At 50.2% G+C, this 14208-nt stretch overlaps 1 protein-coding gene across 2 annotated transcripts in view; it reads left to right on the forward strand.

Annotated features, from left to right (window-relative positions):
- Positions 1 to 1279: 1279 nt before the first annotated feature.
- Positions 1280 to 14208, forward strand: part of PPARD (peroxisome proliferator activated receptor delta) — an 84139-nt gene continuing 71210 nt past the window's right edge. For both annotated transcript variants that reach the window (XM_081520141.1, XM_081520140.1), the window contains exons 1-2: positions 1280 to 1424; positions 4943 to 5027. The gene's annotated coding sequence lies outside the window, so the exon portion shown is untranslated. The remainder of the gene's footprint in view (positions 1425 to 4942; positions 5028 to 14208) is intronic.

Consider the following 14208-nt stretch of genomic DNA (forward strand, 5'->3'; position numbering starts at 1 on the left):
TGCATTGGGAGAGCAGAGTCTTAGCCACTGGACCACCAGGGACATCCATGCTAAGTACCTTTTTATGGTATATCTGAAGGTTGGGATGACAGGTCCCTTCCAGGTCCTAAAGACCTGGGTTTAAAAGGGACAACAGAATTTTCTACAACAGAGGGAAGGATGTTCCCCATTTACAGGGCAAGTATGTTAGATAATTAGGAAGATAAGTAAGAAATCCAGAACCATAAATTTCTAGTTATGGTGATTTAGTCGCTTAGTCGTGCCTGACTCTTTGCAACACCACAGACTGTAGTCCAGCAGGCTCCTCTGTCCATGGGATTTCCCAGGCAAGAATACTAGAGTGGGTTGCCATTTCCTTCCTTCTCCAGGGGAATCTTCCCCACCCAGGGATCAAATCCAGGTCTCCTCATTGCACCCGGATTCTTTACTGACTGAATCACCAGGGAAGTCCAAATTTCCAGTTACAGAAGCCTCTTGAAGGCTGAAAAATTGATGCTTTTGAACTGTGCTGTTGGAGAAGACTCTTGAGAGTCCCTTGGACTGCAAGGAGATCCAATCAGTCCATCCTAAAGGAAATCAGTCCTGAATATTCATTGGAAGGACTGATGCTGAAGCTGAAACTCCAATACTTTGGCCACCTGATGCGAAGAACTGACTCATTTGAAAAGACCCTGATTCTGGGAAAGATTGAAGGCAGGAGGAGAAGGGGACGACAAAGGATGAGATGGTTGGATGGCATCAACGACTCGATGGACATGAGTTTGAGTAGGCTCCAGGAGTTGGTGATGGACAGGGAAGCCTGGCGTGCTGCAGTCCATGGGGTAGCAAAGAGTCACGACTAAGCAACTGAACCGAACTGAACTGAACTGAAGGACAAAGCCCTTTTGTGAAAATCACAGGGAGCATAGTCTTCTTCAGCGGAATATCCAGGTTCCAGCCTCCGTATTGCCTCTCACTGCAAGTCACACACCTTCTCTGAGGCTGTTTTTTCCCTGGAAGGATGAGGAGGCAATACTAAGATAATTGCTACCTTCCCTTCCAACTTCCAATCCTCTTCTGTGATACTTGCCAGACGTGTCTTACCGGTCCTGGAGCTTCCGCCCCAGCTCCTCCCTGGGCACCAGAGGGCGCTGCAGGTGGGCCCGGCGCCGCGTGCGGTGGGCGGAGCGGCAGAGTCAGGGGGCGGATCCAAGACGTGCGGTGATTGGCCGTGGCCGAAGCGGAAGAGGGCGTGGAAAAGAGGGGGCGGGGACGAGCGGCCCGGTGACGTCTCGCTGGCGGGGGCGGGGTCGGGCCGCGCAGCGTGTGACGCCGCGGCCGCCGCGCGGAGCCGGGGATTAATGGGAAAAGTTTTGGCAGGAGCCGGAGGCGCCTGCGGAGCCTGCGGGACGGCAGCAGCGGCGGCGCGGGGGCAGCCGGGACAGGTCAGTCCGGGTCCTGGGAAGTGGGTCGGCGGAGCGGCGGAGGCGGGAGAGCCCGGGCTGAGGCGAGCCGCGAGGCTGGGGCGCGAGGCCCGGCGGGGAGTGGAGTGCGGGGCGAGAGGCGCAGGGGGTCCGGCGGCCGTCGCTTCCCGTCGCTCGGGGCCGGGCGGGCCGCGGCCGTCCGTGGCTCTCCGGGCACCCCGCCCCGCTGCGCCCCCAGCCTTTGGACGCCCGTCGCTGTTCGAGCCCGAACCGTGGGCCTCCTGCCCCCGCCCCCCAGACTTCTGCGTTCCCTTCTGGGCCTCGTATCTTCGCCTCGTCCCACTTCTGTGTTCTGAGAGCCGGCGTCGCAGGCTCTGGGTCCCCTCCCACCCTTGACTCTCATCTCTTCCTCCATCTCTTCTCTGGTGTCTCCAAAGCCTTGACCCTCTCTTCCCAGGGTCTCCTTGGAGAGCTTCTCCGCCCACCCCCGCCTCGTCATCCTTGTCTTCGTTCTCCTATCCTTGCCCTCCCAGGCTTTGCTCTCTTTCCCCATCCCCGTCCTCTCTTTCCCCCAATTGCCTGCCCCCCGCCCCCCAGTATTACTCCTCCCCCACAGCTTTCCCACGTTGTTCCTTGGCTTTTTCAGCCCATGCTTTCAATCCCTGTCTGCCTAAGCCTCTCCTACCCTGGTTCCCCGCAGAAGCCCTGTTTTTTTGCCCCGCTCTCAGGATTTCTTTCTAGTCAGCCCTGTCCCCTGCATTCCTGTCATCCACCTCCCCTTCCCTCCCAGTTCCTTGCCTCTGCTTCTGGGGTAAGCATTAAGCTCCAGACACTACTTTGTTTTCCCATGACCCACAGATGAGATCCCCGTGGGGTAGGGTATGCAGCCCCTTGATTGAAGTAAGGCTCTGAATGTGAATATAACGTGTGTCTGTGTGGGAGAATTTACTAGGGTGTTGCGTCAGGGATAATGTCCAATTTATAGACCATTCTCCCAGTCTCAGCTGAGTACTTCCTCTTTATGGGTTTGTTGACTTCCAGGAACCCTTGAGGAGAGACTAGCCGCTGAATTGGGTGTGTGCCAGGGGTAGTTGGAGGCCTCTTCCAGCTCTTTTCCCCTTCCAGGAAACAGGGCTTTGTGGCTTTACACCCTGGACATATTATACACATTTAAACCATGATACCCCAGCCTGTCTCTGCCCTTCCTCCCACCCTCCACCCTATGCCCCATCCCAGAGAGCTAAGAGAAGTCTCCAGAGAATGCCTGTGGACCTCAACCTGTTTCCTCTGTACTGGCTCCAGAACATTTTTTTCCTGTTCAAGTTTTGAAATAGATTGCCAGCCTGATAGCCCTGGGGCTGGCAGGTATCTATCCCTTTTGTTATTGGTGGCTCAAACCACCTGCTGATTTTTCCCTCACGCATCTCTTAACTTACTGAGTGTGTTCTGGGCTTCTGATGTCAAATCACTGAGCAAGTTCTCCTGAAGGTTTTTCTCCCTCTGTTTTACTTGGGAGCTTCATTTCCTGTGGCTCCAAGAGCGAGGCTGACATTGAGGTTCTGTTCCCTTTGCCCAGGCATAGCCGAGGGTATCAGGTCGTATCTGCCTGAGCGGTTTGTGGGTCTGCATTAGGAAGACAGTGCCAGGAGCTTGCCTTGCTTCCAGTCACAGGCATCGTCCTCTCTGAGGCTGGAGAACCCACCGTGTTCGTGGTGCATCTGGATGTTTAACCTTCTTGCCAAGGTGAAAGTTCATCACAAATGTGTTCAGTTTGAGCTCCTTTATTTGGTGTTAGTCCTCTCAGGGACTCGGGAGATGTTCAGGAAATAACATACCCTCTGTTTCTGTACAGTCTGCTCTTGAAGGATTCTGAAAGCGTGACCCACTCGCAGGTTCAAAAATGAAAGCCTGTTGTTTCACCTGGCTCTGGGTTTCTAGGTCTCCTCTTTTGAGGATCGTGCTCCCTGCCTTTGAGCCAGAATTGAACACAGCATTGGCAGCCTTCAGGAGCTGTGGTGGAGAGCCAACTGAATCGGCCAGACCAAACTTTAAAGTTTTGGAGTCCTCCTGTGCACAGACCCTTTTCTGTGAGAGGAATAGGGCTGTGGAAGGCTGAGCCAATCCCCTTTCCCAAGTAGCACTAGGGGAAGGATTTGGGCAGACAGGACCAAAAGGGGTCCCTTGTTACTATAGAAAACAGCCCTCTGGTGAGTCCGTCTGATGAAGTTGGGGTCATGTGTTTGGTGGTCCTTTCGTCCAGCCTCTGGCTCCCCGGGACTTTATCCAACTCTTTTGAGCTGTTTGCTGCTCCTCTGCCTGCTTACCCTGTGGTAGCACTCTCCACTGAGGCGGCCAGTGAGAAGGGCTTGAGAGGAGGTCAGGCCCAGTCCTTGTGGAGCAGCTTGGGCACCAGCAGCTCTGGCCAGATAGCTTCTTGCAGTTTGTTCACCCCGTCATCTTCTGGGTACGTAGTCATGATTATCCATGACCAAGGGCCCATTTGGTGATTTTTGCAGAGCTTGGCAGACAGGCCCCTGACATTATCCCACAGATGGGGTAGCCCAGCAGTCCCTTAGTTCAGTGACCCGCTCTTTTGTTCACCTGCCTTTCTCCTCGCCTCTCCACTTCTGCTTTCCTCCTCCACGCACTCAGGAAGAGTTGCCCCCACTCAGCCTTCCAGTCCTACCTGTGGTCCCTCAGAGCCTGCTCCCCAGGGCCTGGTGAGAGGACAGCCAGTGTTGGGCGCTGGCCTGGGAAGCTTGTAGGCCTCTTTTTTGGCCAGAATGCTGCTGTCCTGGCTATTGTGCAAGCTGTCCCCAGGGCCTGCGGCTCCCGGCGTGTCCTGCAGCTTCTCTCAGGAGGGGCTGGCCCTTTCGCTGCTCAAGGCTTCAGCTGTCGTCTGTCACTGAGGCCCACCTGCTAGGGTGCTACCTGCAGGCTGGGAAGCCAAACTACAGGGCCTTCCTCTGTGCCTTTGGATCCGGAGGGAGGAGCCACTCGCAGTAGCCGAGTTCGGTGATGTCAGGAGAGCTGGGCACATGCTTGAGCCTGGCATGGAGAAAACGGCCCCTCGCATCAGGTTTCAGATACACAGGTCTTCTTCCGTGGCACATGGTCCTTGGCCTTCATGGCTCAGAGGCTGGTGATGAGGGTGTGACTCCAGTGCTGTCTCCACTGGGCTCTGGTCAAGGAGTCAAGTATGACTCAGGGCATCTCCGTGTATGAGCTGCCACCCGTGGGGAGTGTTGGACTCCAGCTTCTTCCTCACCTTGCCAGCTGCTCCCACCCACCTGATAGAAGCAGCAAAGCCGGCGTCTGCTGACTTGGAAATGAGCCGATGACTTCCAGGATTGGGAAATATTTGCTGACTCAGGCTCAGAATCACAACATCTCAGGGTGTGTGTCAGCGACAAAGAAGGAGCCAGGTTGCCCTGGGAGCACCCTCTGAGCCCTCATGTTTCGTTATAATGCATCAGAGCTGTTTTTCTGACCCCCGGTGCCTCTCAGTTAAAGATATGGGGTTTCTTTCTCTCCTGCAGCCTTGTGTGGTGTTTTGGGGTACGCACATGGTACTCACGCAGTGGCTTCTGTTCACCAACAGATGAGGACAGATGCACCAAAGAGGTAATCCTATCTTTCTTACCTCGGGGCCTCTGACAGCTGATGGATGTGATTTCCCTAGCGTGGGGTCCCGGATCCCAGGCGCCTGTCACTGCATCTGGTAGTGACAGTAGTCAATTAAATAATTATTGAAGCTGTGGCTTACATGGTTTTTTTGAGGAGCATTAAGGTTTTCGCCTTTACACTCACTGAAACATAAACTCCACAAGGGTGGGGTCTTATTTTATTTCCTGTTGTGTCTAGGACAGTGTCTGGTACAGAGGCGATGCTAAGTAAATATTGAATGAATAAAGGTACAGACTTTCTTCTCTGTCCATATGGGTGCCAGGCCACAATGATGGTGTGCATCTTTCTCTTTCATTTATGCAACAAACATCTTTGAGTGCCTGCTGTGTGCCAAGTATATTGCTAGGCACTTGGAAAATGATGATGGTGAGAAATCATATTCTGTCCCTGTTCATGGGTCCGTAGTTTGCTGGCATGTATGTGAGAGCTGGGCGTGATACGTAGAATTGTTTCTAACATCTCTGCTGGGATATCAGGTCCTCAGGAGAGTCAGAACAATGCTCCACACTTCCCATTGCTATTTCCCTATTTGGCTCTCAGGATGCCTGGCAGGTTTTGTAAACTCTCAGAAGGGGAGCACCATGGAATTCAGTGTTCATTGTTCCAACTATCTGGCAGCCTGGCTATGGTGGGGTCTCTGCTGGGGGCCAGGGGAAATGTGGGGCTCCCTTTTGATTTGTTTTAATCTCTGAAGCTCAGTAGTTTTAATAGCTGTTTATGGGTTTCACTTCCCTTCCTCTGCCTCTAACACCCCGTGGGTTTTCCTGTTGCCAAACAGGGTGCTGAGCTCATGTGTCTTGTCAGTCTAGGGGGTGGTCAGGCTGTTTGTGGATCTTGCAGGAAGGTCTCAAGCAAGGGCCCCTCCTATTAATCCCATACCAAGTCTTTTTCTCTGAAGGAAATGTGAACGCGGAAGGAGGAAGATTTGGGAGGACTTCTGAGGTTCTCTGAGAGAAGGCAGAGAGAGAAGGTCCCCATAATCAGGGAGAACTGCTGCGTTGACTTGATTTGCTTGGTCATTTGTTTGAGCAGCAGCTCGCCACAGTGGCAGCTACTGTCCATGTCCAGAGTCAGTTGTCCTATTCGTCTCTTAACTTTGAGCTCCCAGCCCAAGCTGGAAGTTTTCTTTCTTAGTTTCCACTGGCAAAGATGAGGCTGTAGCTTTATCAGATTTTTCAGTGTTAATCTCAAAAAACTGGTGCTGTCATCTTAGTCTTTCCCACCTAAGGCCCTTTTCTGGGGCGAGATGCTGCGACAGATGATTTCAGACATGGTCCTTAGCTGTCCCCATGGCCTGGACATATGCATAAAAACGTTTTTTGAGCACTGAGAGCCAGTGAGTACTAAAAACATGTGCTGTACAAGGACACTCATTGATAGGAGCGAGTCATCCGTGAGGGTTGGCTTTGTCCCTAAAGAAACTGGGCGTCATATTGGCCATCTTGAAAGGAGGCTGGTTTATTCTGAAGTCAACTTCATGCTCTTAAAAATTGTTAAGAATGTCATGAACTTTTGTTTACTGTATTGGAAATCGAAACCAAGGCAGTTTTAAAAATTACTAATTTATGAATTCATTTAATATAGTAATAAAACCATTACATTGATCACAAATGACATTTTTAATGAAAAATAACTATTTTCCAAAACAAAAATGTTGAGAGGAGGGACATTGTTGTACATTTTTGCTGATGTCTGATTTAATGGAAAAGAGCTGGATTCTCACAGCTATTTCTGTGTTTAGTCTCTTGAAGTACAGTCTCAGTTGAAGAATATGAAGAAAATCTGGCCTCATACAGATAGGTAACTGAAAAGGAGAAGGGTATTTTAATAGCCCTTGCAGATAATTATGGATATTCTTCTTTAATACTGTACCAAAACTGGACAAGTGGTAGTTTCTTAAAGGTTAGTTGGAATGTGGAGTCTGAAACCTTATCAACAAAATTCTCATACTTTGTGACATTTATAATCCATTGGCCCATCTTGCACTTCGAATGGATCTTTTATTTTGGTCTTTGGGAAATATTGGTTCAATGAGTTAGATATATTTTCTAAGTCTTGACATATTTCATTTTACAGCATCAGTAAATCATATTCAGACCACTGATTTTATCCTTCAAGTATTGGGAAGCTATGAAGCTCACAGTGGTGGATACAAGTTTCCTGTGATTTGAATTTTCTCTTGAAAGCTTGATTTTTTTATTGTTGGTAACATACTGTCAATTTCTTTTCTTGAAGTGACAGCTCACTTCATTTTCAAGAAAAAGTTTGTTAAATACCCATTCTAAATAATCATAACTTAATTGGCTGTTATTCTTTTCTTTCAAGTAAAAAATGGTACTTTACGAAGGAAAAAAAAGTGGCTAGTTTAGCTTGCAACTCAAACAATTGCACAATTGCTTTTCTTTGAAATGGTCTTGGAACTCCTGATTTGTTACAAAGGATATTTAAAAGACATGTACTTGGGAAGTTCCTGGTGGTCCAGTGGTTAAGACTCCGCCATTCCACTGCAGGGGGCACAGGTTCAATCCCTGGTTGGGGAACTAAGGCCACGCATGCCTCATGGCACAGCCTAAAAAAAAAGACATGCACTCAAGGGGCTTGACTTAATAAAATTAGTTTTTTATTGGTTCATCTAGGATATTCTTAAGTGAAATTGGCACGTTATTATTTTTCATGATCCTGTGAGTTGACTGGGATCAGCTGGGTAATTCTAACTTGGGGTATCTCATGTTGCTGTAGTCAAGTGGAGACCAAGGCAGGAGTCATCTGAACGCCCAGCGGGCTGAACGTCCACACTGGCTCACTCACATGGCACTTGATGCTCAGTTCTGACTAGGGTACCTACACGGGGCCTCTCCATGTGCCCTGTGCCTCTCACAGTATGGCAGCTGTTCTGAGCAGAAATATACAAAGACTGAGTGTATTGAGAGATACAGGCAAGGTTTCTTAGGGCCTCGCCTTGGAAGTCACACAATGTCACTGTGTGTTTTCTTGGTCATAGGGCCGGTTCAGATTCAGGAGAGGGCTGCACAGGAGTATGAACAACAGGACACATGCTTCATTGGGAGGGAGAGAGGCCTCCATGGAGCCCAGGTATTGCTTTTTTTTTAGCATTCCTTCTGTGAGATAACCTGGCCTGTAGATGAATACTCACAGGAGAAAAGTGTGTTTTATCATAATTTCCATTTCTGGAAACCACTGTTAGGAAACTTGTAGTGGCTTGATAGATGCCATTGAATGCCAGGTGAGAAAATCTGCACTCCATGTTCTTTGGGCAATGGGTGACTGCTGATAGTTTTAGAACAAGGAGTCATTATCTTAATATTGCACAAAGGTTGATTAAATGGAGAAAGAATGAAGGTAGAGAGGTTAGATAGGAGATTACTACAGTGGTGTAAGTATGAGGAAATTCTTCCTCATGTATAATCTGAGTTCCTCTGGTTGCTGTTGAAATTAATTGATTTTGAGCTGCCAGCCACACAGATTAAGTACACAGAGCCTGGGTGGAGTCACACACACACACACACACACACACACACACACACACGTCGTTTACACACACACACACACACACACACACACACACGTCGTTTAGGGATGCTAATACACCAGTTAGAATGCAGCTGGATTTAGGTTTTATTGGCAAGACACATTAAAAAGTTCTCCATAATTTATCAAATAAGAAGCAGGAAAGATAAAGCTTCATGTGACAGCACTGACAGTTTCAGTATCACCAACCAAGAGGAAGTGAGGAAAAGAGTGAGAAGAAGGGGACAGATGAAAGAATGGGAGGGAGAGGGATGAAGAGGGGAAAAGAAGAGCGTTGAGGGGGGAAACAGCAAACAGAGGAATGGAGGATGAGGCTGGAGGAACTGCTTGAGACCCAGCTAAGACTACTCTCACGGGTCTCCAGCCTTAGGGCAGGGGCTGGCTGCTTCCGCAGTTCCCTGGGCCCTGGCTGCCGAGTTCAAGCACCTCATGCCCTTGACCTGTGTCTGTGGCTCTTTTCCGACCAAGAAGACACCTAGGGAAGTGCTGGAGTGGCATTAGTGTTGGGCAGACCTGGATGTGACTCTTAGCGCTCAGTGTGTAGGGTTGTGACTTGGAGACTGAGGAGCCTCTGTAAGTGCTGGTTTCTCCGAGCCAGGCTCCGGGGCACTGATCTCAGGAGGAAGTGGTTTCCTGCACTAGGTCCCTCCTCCACTGACGGGAGTCTTCATCTGCTCCTCAGTAGTTCCTGGAGTTCTGGGCAGTATGTTGCCCTTCTTTTCCTTTCGTGTCCCTTTTGCAAAGCCTGACTTCTCCCAGGCCTTGGTGTCGTCTCAGCAGCTCTCCCGAGACCCTTCCCGAATCATCTACAGCTCACAGCGATACAGCTTTGAAACAGTTCCCCCAGAGATGGATCCTGAAGGGAGAGTCTCCCAGGTGCTATGGGAAAATGACCTCATGTTTCAGTTCATTTCTTTATTACTGTATTGTTAGGGACCTAAAAACAGATTTTTGTTGCTTTCCTTTGTAACCTGCTATAACTCTTTGGTCCTTATCTTATGACTGCTTTTGGCACTTCCTTCATCCAAGAATTGTGACCTCAGTGGCCCAGAGTTTCTTGGCTACCACTCCGCTGGAAGCACACACCAACTCTGCTCTCCTGCTGGCAGCGGGGGCCAGGCAAGCTGCTCTGCATACACAGCTGTCTGCGGGCCCACTCGCCTCCCAGACAGGCTGTCCTTGAACTTGCCAGAACCCAGAGCTCACTGATCATCCCTTTTTCCAAACAAGCAGGCCAGGTGTGCCTTTACTGTTTCCCTTAATCCCATAAAGCATTCATTCCTTGCTTGTGACCGTCACTCTGCTTTCTTCACCTCTAGTTCTGTTTTCTCTGGCACAGGATTTCTCAGCCCCAGCACTGTAGACATTTTGGGCTGGTACCTCTTTGTTGTGTGGGCTGTCTGCATATTGTAGAATGTCAAGCATCATCCCTGGCTTCTACCCACCAGATGCCAGTGGTACCCCCCCCCCACCTTGGTGAAAATCTAAAATGTCTCCAAACATTGCCACATGTCCCCTTGGGACAAAGTCACCCCTGGTTAAGAACCACTCCTCCGTCATTTCCCTACTAAATATTTTTAGCCAGCTGGGTCCACTGGTGACCCAGTGGATCAATAAAACCCACGAGATAAGCATATCGTTCTTACAGTGGAAGTTTATCATCCTCCGTCACCTCCCTGAGCCCTTGAAGGCTTTGAGGGGAACAAGCAGCACATTCCAGCCAAGAAACGGTGTGGTGCTACACAGCAGAGGGACTGTGTCCCGGGTGTAAAGCCGTATCCTGGGGCAGCTGTGTTTCTCTCGCTTTGCTTCTCCGTGTCTTTTGATGTCTGGGCAGAAGCCACCTTGCTGTAGCTCCCAGAGGTGCCACGTGGAGCAGAGTGGGTAACATGCAGCGTTCGGACGGTTGTTAACCTGGCCCTTCCTGGCATCAGATATCACCACAGATATCACCAGCTGATCTGGAACTCCTCTCTAGACTCAGATGGGTTCTCACAGCCCTCCTCCCAAGGCAGGTCTCATGGGAGAAAACTTACCTGCCATCCCAATCTTGAGCTTGTTCATCTAGCCAGGTCATTTCTTTGCAGTTTCCCCTCCTGTAAAGGTTTTTGGGACAGTCCAGAGACCCTGCTGGGTTCCCTTGACCCTCAGCATGTGCATCCTGAGATGGACTTCTGCATGGTCCCCTGGGAACTTCAGGTTGGAGAGGAGAAAACTACCCTTCCCTTCTAAGAAGGCCCTCCAAAGGCCAAAGTGCTCAGTTGCATGAAAATAACTCCCCACCCCCCTAATTAATAGCATGCAGTTAGAGCAAAAGAAGGACCCTGATCTAGGACCTTGCCAAGACTCCAGATCTGACTCTTCTTTCCTATAGACCATTGGTCTGAATTTCTTCCATACTCTTGGCACCTGCCTTCCGTGGTGGTGGACTGAGTAATGGCCTCCAGAGATATTCAGGCCATAAGCCCTGGGCCCTCTGGGCACTGCCTCATATGGCAGAATGAGTTTTTCAGGTAAGGATCTTGAGATGGGGTGATTATCCTGGCTTACCTCCCTTGCAGGTGGTAAAGAACCCACCTGCCAATGCAGCAGATGTAAGAGATGCTGGTTTAATCCCTGGATCGGGAAGATCTCCTGGAGAAGGAAATGGCAACCCACTGCAGTATTCCTGCCTGGAGAATCTCATGGACAGAGGAGTCTGATGGGCTACCGTCCATAGGGTCGCACAGAGTCAGACACGACTGAGCAGCTGAGCGCACAGCACACACATCCTGGCTTATCCTGGTGGGCCCTAAGGGCAACCACAAGTGTCCTTCGAAGAGGGAGGCAAAGGGAACTCTGGTACAAAAGGCATGTGACTACTGCAGCAGGATGCTCTGCTGGCTCCAGGGATGGGGGAAGAGGCCAAGGAATGCTCGGAATGCAGCTGTGTAAGCTAGAAAAGGCCAGGAAACAAATGCTCCCCTAGAACCTCTGGAGGAAGTGTGGCCCGCCAGTACCTTGACTTTGGTCCAGTGAAACTAATTTTGGTTTTTTGACCTTCAGAATCCTAAGAGAATAAATGTTTTGTTTTAAGCCACTGAGTTTGTGGTGATTTGTTACAGTGGCAACAGGAAACTACTACAGGGCTTATCCATCTCCCAAGCACAGGTAGTGACTTGGCTGACCCTTGTTCTTATTCTGAGGCAGTTGTAGAGCATCCCTTTCATGGCACTTGGAGATTCTAGGTCCAGCCTTTTTGCAAACTAATATTTAAAGCAATATGCTGTCTGTAGCTCAGTGGTAAAGAATCTGCCTGCAGTGCAGGAAACCCGGGTTCGATCCCTGGGTTGGGACGATCCCCTGGAGAAGGAAATGGCAACCCACTCCTGTATCCTTGCCTGGAAAATCTTATGGACAGAGGAAGCTGGTGGGCTGCAGTCCATGGGGTCGCAAAGAGTCTGGCATGACTGAGCAACTAACACTTACTGACTTACTTACTTACTTACTGTCTGGGGGAACCTTTTCGGGAGTTCTTGGGATCAAAAGAGAAGGCCTCAGATAGTATGTGCTCCTTGCTTTTAGAACTCACCCCACACCTTCATTCAGACTGTTGAGAATCCAGGGTTAGTTTAAATCTGACCCTGGTTCCCTCTTCCCCTCCACTCTTCTTCCGCCCATTCATTCAGCCGATATTTACTGGGTCCCTCCAGACTCTGTTCCAGGCACTGGGAATGAAGGAGTGAACAAAGCAGATAAACAGATCTCTTGCTCTCCTGGTAGTTGTGGTGGGGAAGGGGGAGGAGCCAGAATTAAGTAAATAGCATGTCAGATGGTGAGAAATGCTATATCAAAAAATAAAGTAGGAAAGAGATCATGGCAGTTTCAAATAGAGGGCTTGAGGAAGGCCTCCCCAAGAAGGTAATATTTGAGCCAAAAGAGGAGAGTGAGCCATATGGGGCAAGTGTTTTAGAGGCTGAGGGAAAGGAAGTGCAAAGGCCCTGAGACAGGAACCTGGCTGGTGTGTTAGAGGAGGAGTCAGGAGGTCATGTGGCTAGAGCAGTGAGGGAGGAAGAGAGTAGGAGAGGAGATCAGAGACACGCCTGGGGCCAAGGCCAGCGACCCTGAAATGCTGTGAAAATTTCTCCAGGTGGGCCCTTCCTCCTTTCCTCCCTCCCCCCTCCCCACCTCTCTGCCTTTGTGTGTGTGTCCTCAGTTCCTTTCTGTAGAACATTTGCCACATCATACCAGTGGAATAGCAGCAGGCAAACATAGCTTAAAATACTAGAAGAGGGAGAAGGGCACCTTCCTTTTTCTGAATAATAAAAGCAGCTCCACTGGCAGTGCAGGCCTGGAGCTGTATGCCGGGAAAGGTGGGTCCGCTGCTCTCACCAGGCAGGTCCCGGTGGCCTCTGAGGGTCCTCCCTCCCTTCATCCAGGCCTCGAGGCTGCCGCCCGCCCTGCTCCGCCACCTTCCTGGTGGGGAGCTTTCTTAACAGCCCCTCGCCTCCCGGCCCTTCCGCGCCCAGAGCAGCACCTCAGCCTGCTTCTGTCCCCACACTCAGCCGGGTGGGTGCCTGGGGGCTCCCAGGGGGAGGGGGAGCACGCAAGCTGGTCCCCTGCCCATTTACAGCTGTCCCCCAGGCCCGCAGCCTCACAGGCCCCGGGTCCCTGTGCCGCTGAGTCTCCCTCTCCTGGTAGTGGCCATTCCAGACCTCAGGACTCTGCCTCTGCTCCGTCCTCACCGTGCACCTGGGACTTCGAAGAATCAGATTCCAGAACGTCTAGTATGCCCAGCTTGAGTCACTCTCCCTAGATAGTGACCCAGGACAGTTCTGGTGCTCCGGCAACTTTCCAAAGTAACATTTTGTCAGCTTTGATGTCACTGGGAGGTCGGGTACAGACTGTCTTCACGGATTAAATCCTTCATGCCTACATCCCTGATTTTAGAGTTAGTCCTAGGTGACTCTGTCCAGAACCTGTTCTAAGTAATGGCACCATGGGACTTCCCTGGCAGTCCAGTGGTTGAGACTCCATGCTTCCACTGCTGGGAGCACAGATTCGATCCTTGTCAGGGAACTAAGATCCTGCAGGTCATGTGGTGCAGCCAAAAAGGATAAATAAATAAGTAAATAAATAATGGCACCAAATTGATTGCCATTGAAAAATGAGAAATGAGAAGTCAAATTGACCAATGATAACTTTGATTTCCCAAGAGAAAATCACTAGGTAAATAAATTCCCAAACTGCAGACTGCATCCAGTCAAAATTGTATTAATCTAGTCCTGTTTACATGCTGTTACAGCGTGTGATTCCTGTGACTTTTTTGGCTCGTTAACACCCCACTGTATTTACAGCACCTACTTATAGTTTGCCTCTTATAATCCTTGCAGTGGGTCACCTTTTAGAAAAAGATTTTGTCTGTTTTTTAGCCCATTCCCTGACCCAGTGGACATACGTGCCATCAGGCCTGCCCCTGCCCCTGCCAGCCCAGGGTGGCTTTGTCCTCTGCACCGCCAGGACCGTGTGTTTTGGACTCACGTTAGTGCTCCCACCATGGGCACCTCGTGGATAACCAGGGGGTACCTCT

Source organism: Giraffa tippelskirchi, chromosome 8 (assembly GCF_054371585.1).
Source record: "Giraffa tippelskirchi isolate mGirTip1 chromosome 8, T2T-mGirTip1v1.2.pri, whole genome shotgun sequence".
Classification (NCBI taxonomy): Eukaryota; Metazoa; Chordata; class Mammalia; order Artiodactyla; family Giraffidae; genus Giraffa; species Giraffa tippelskirchi.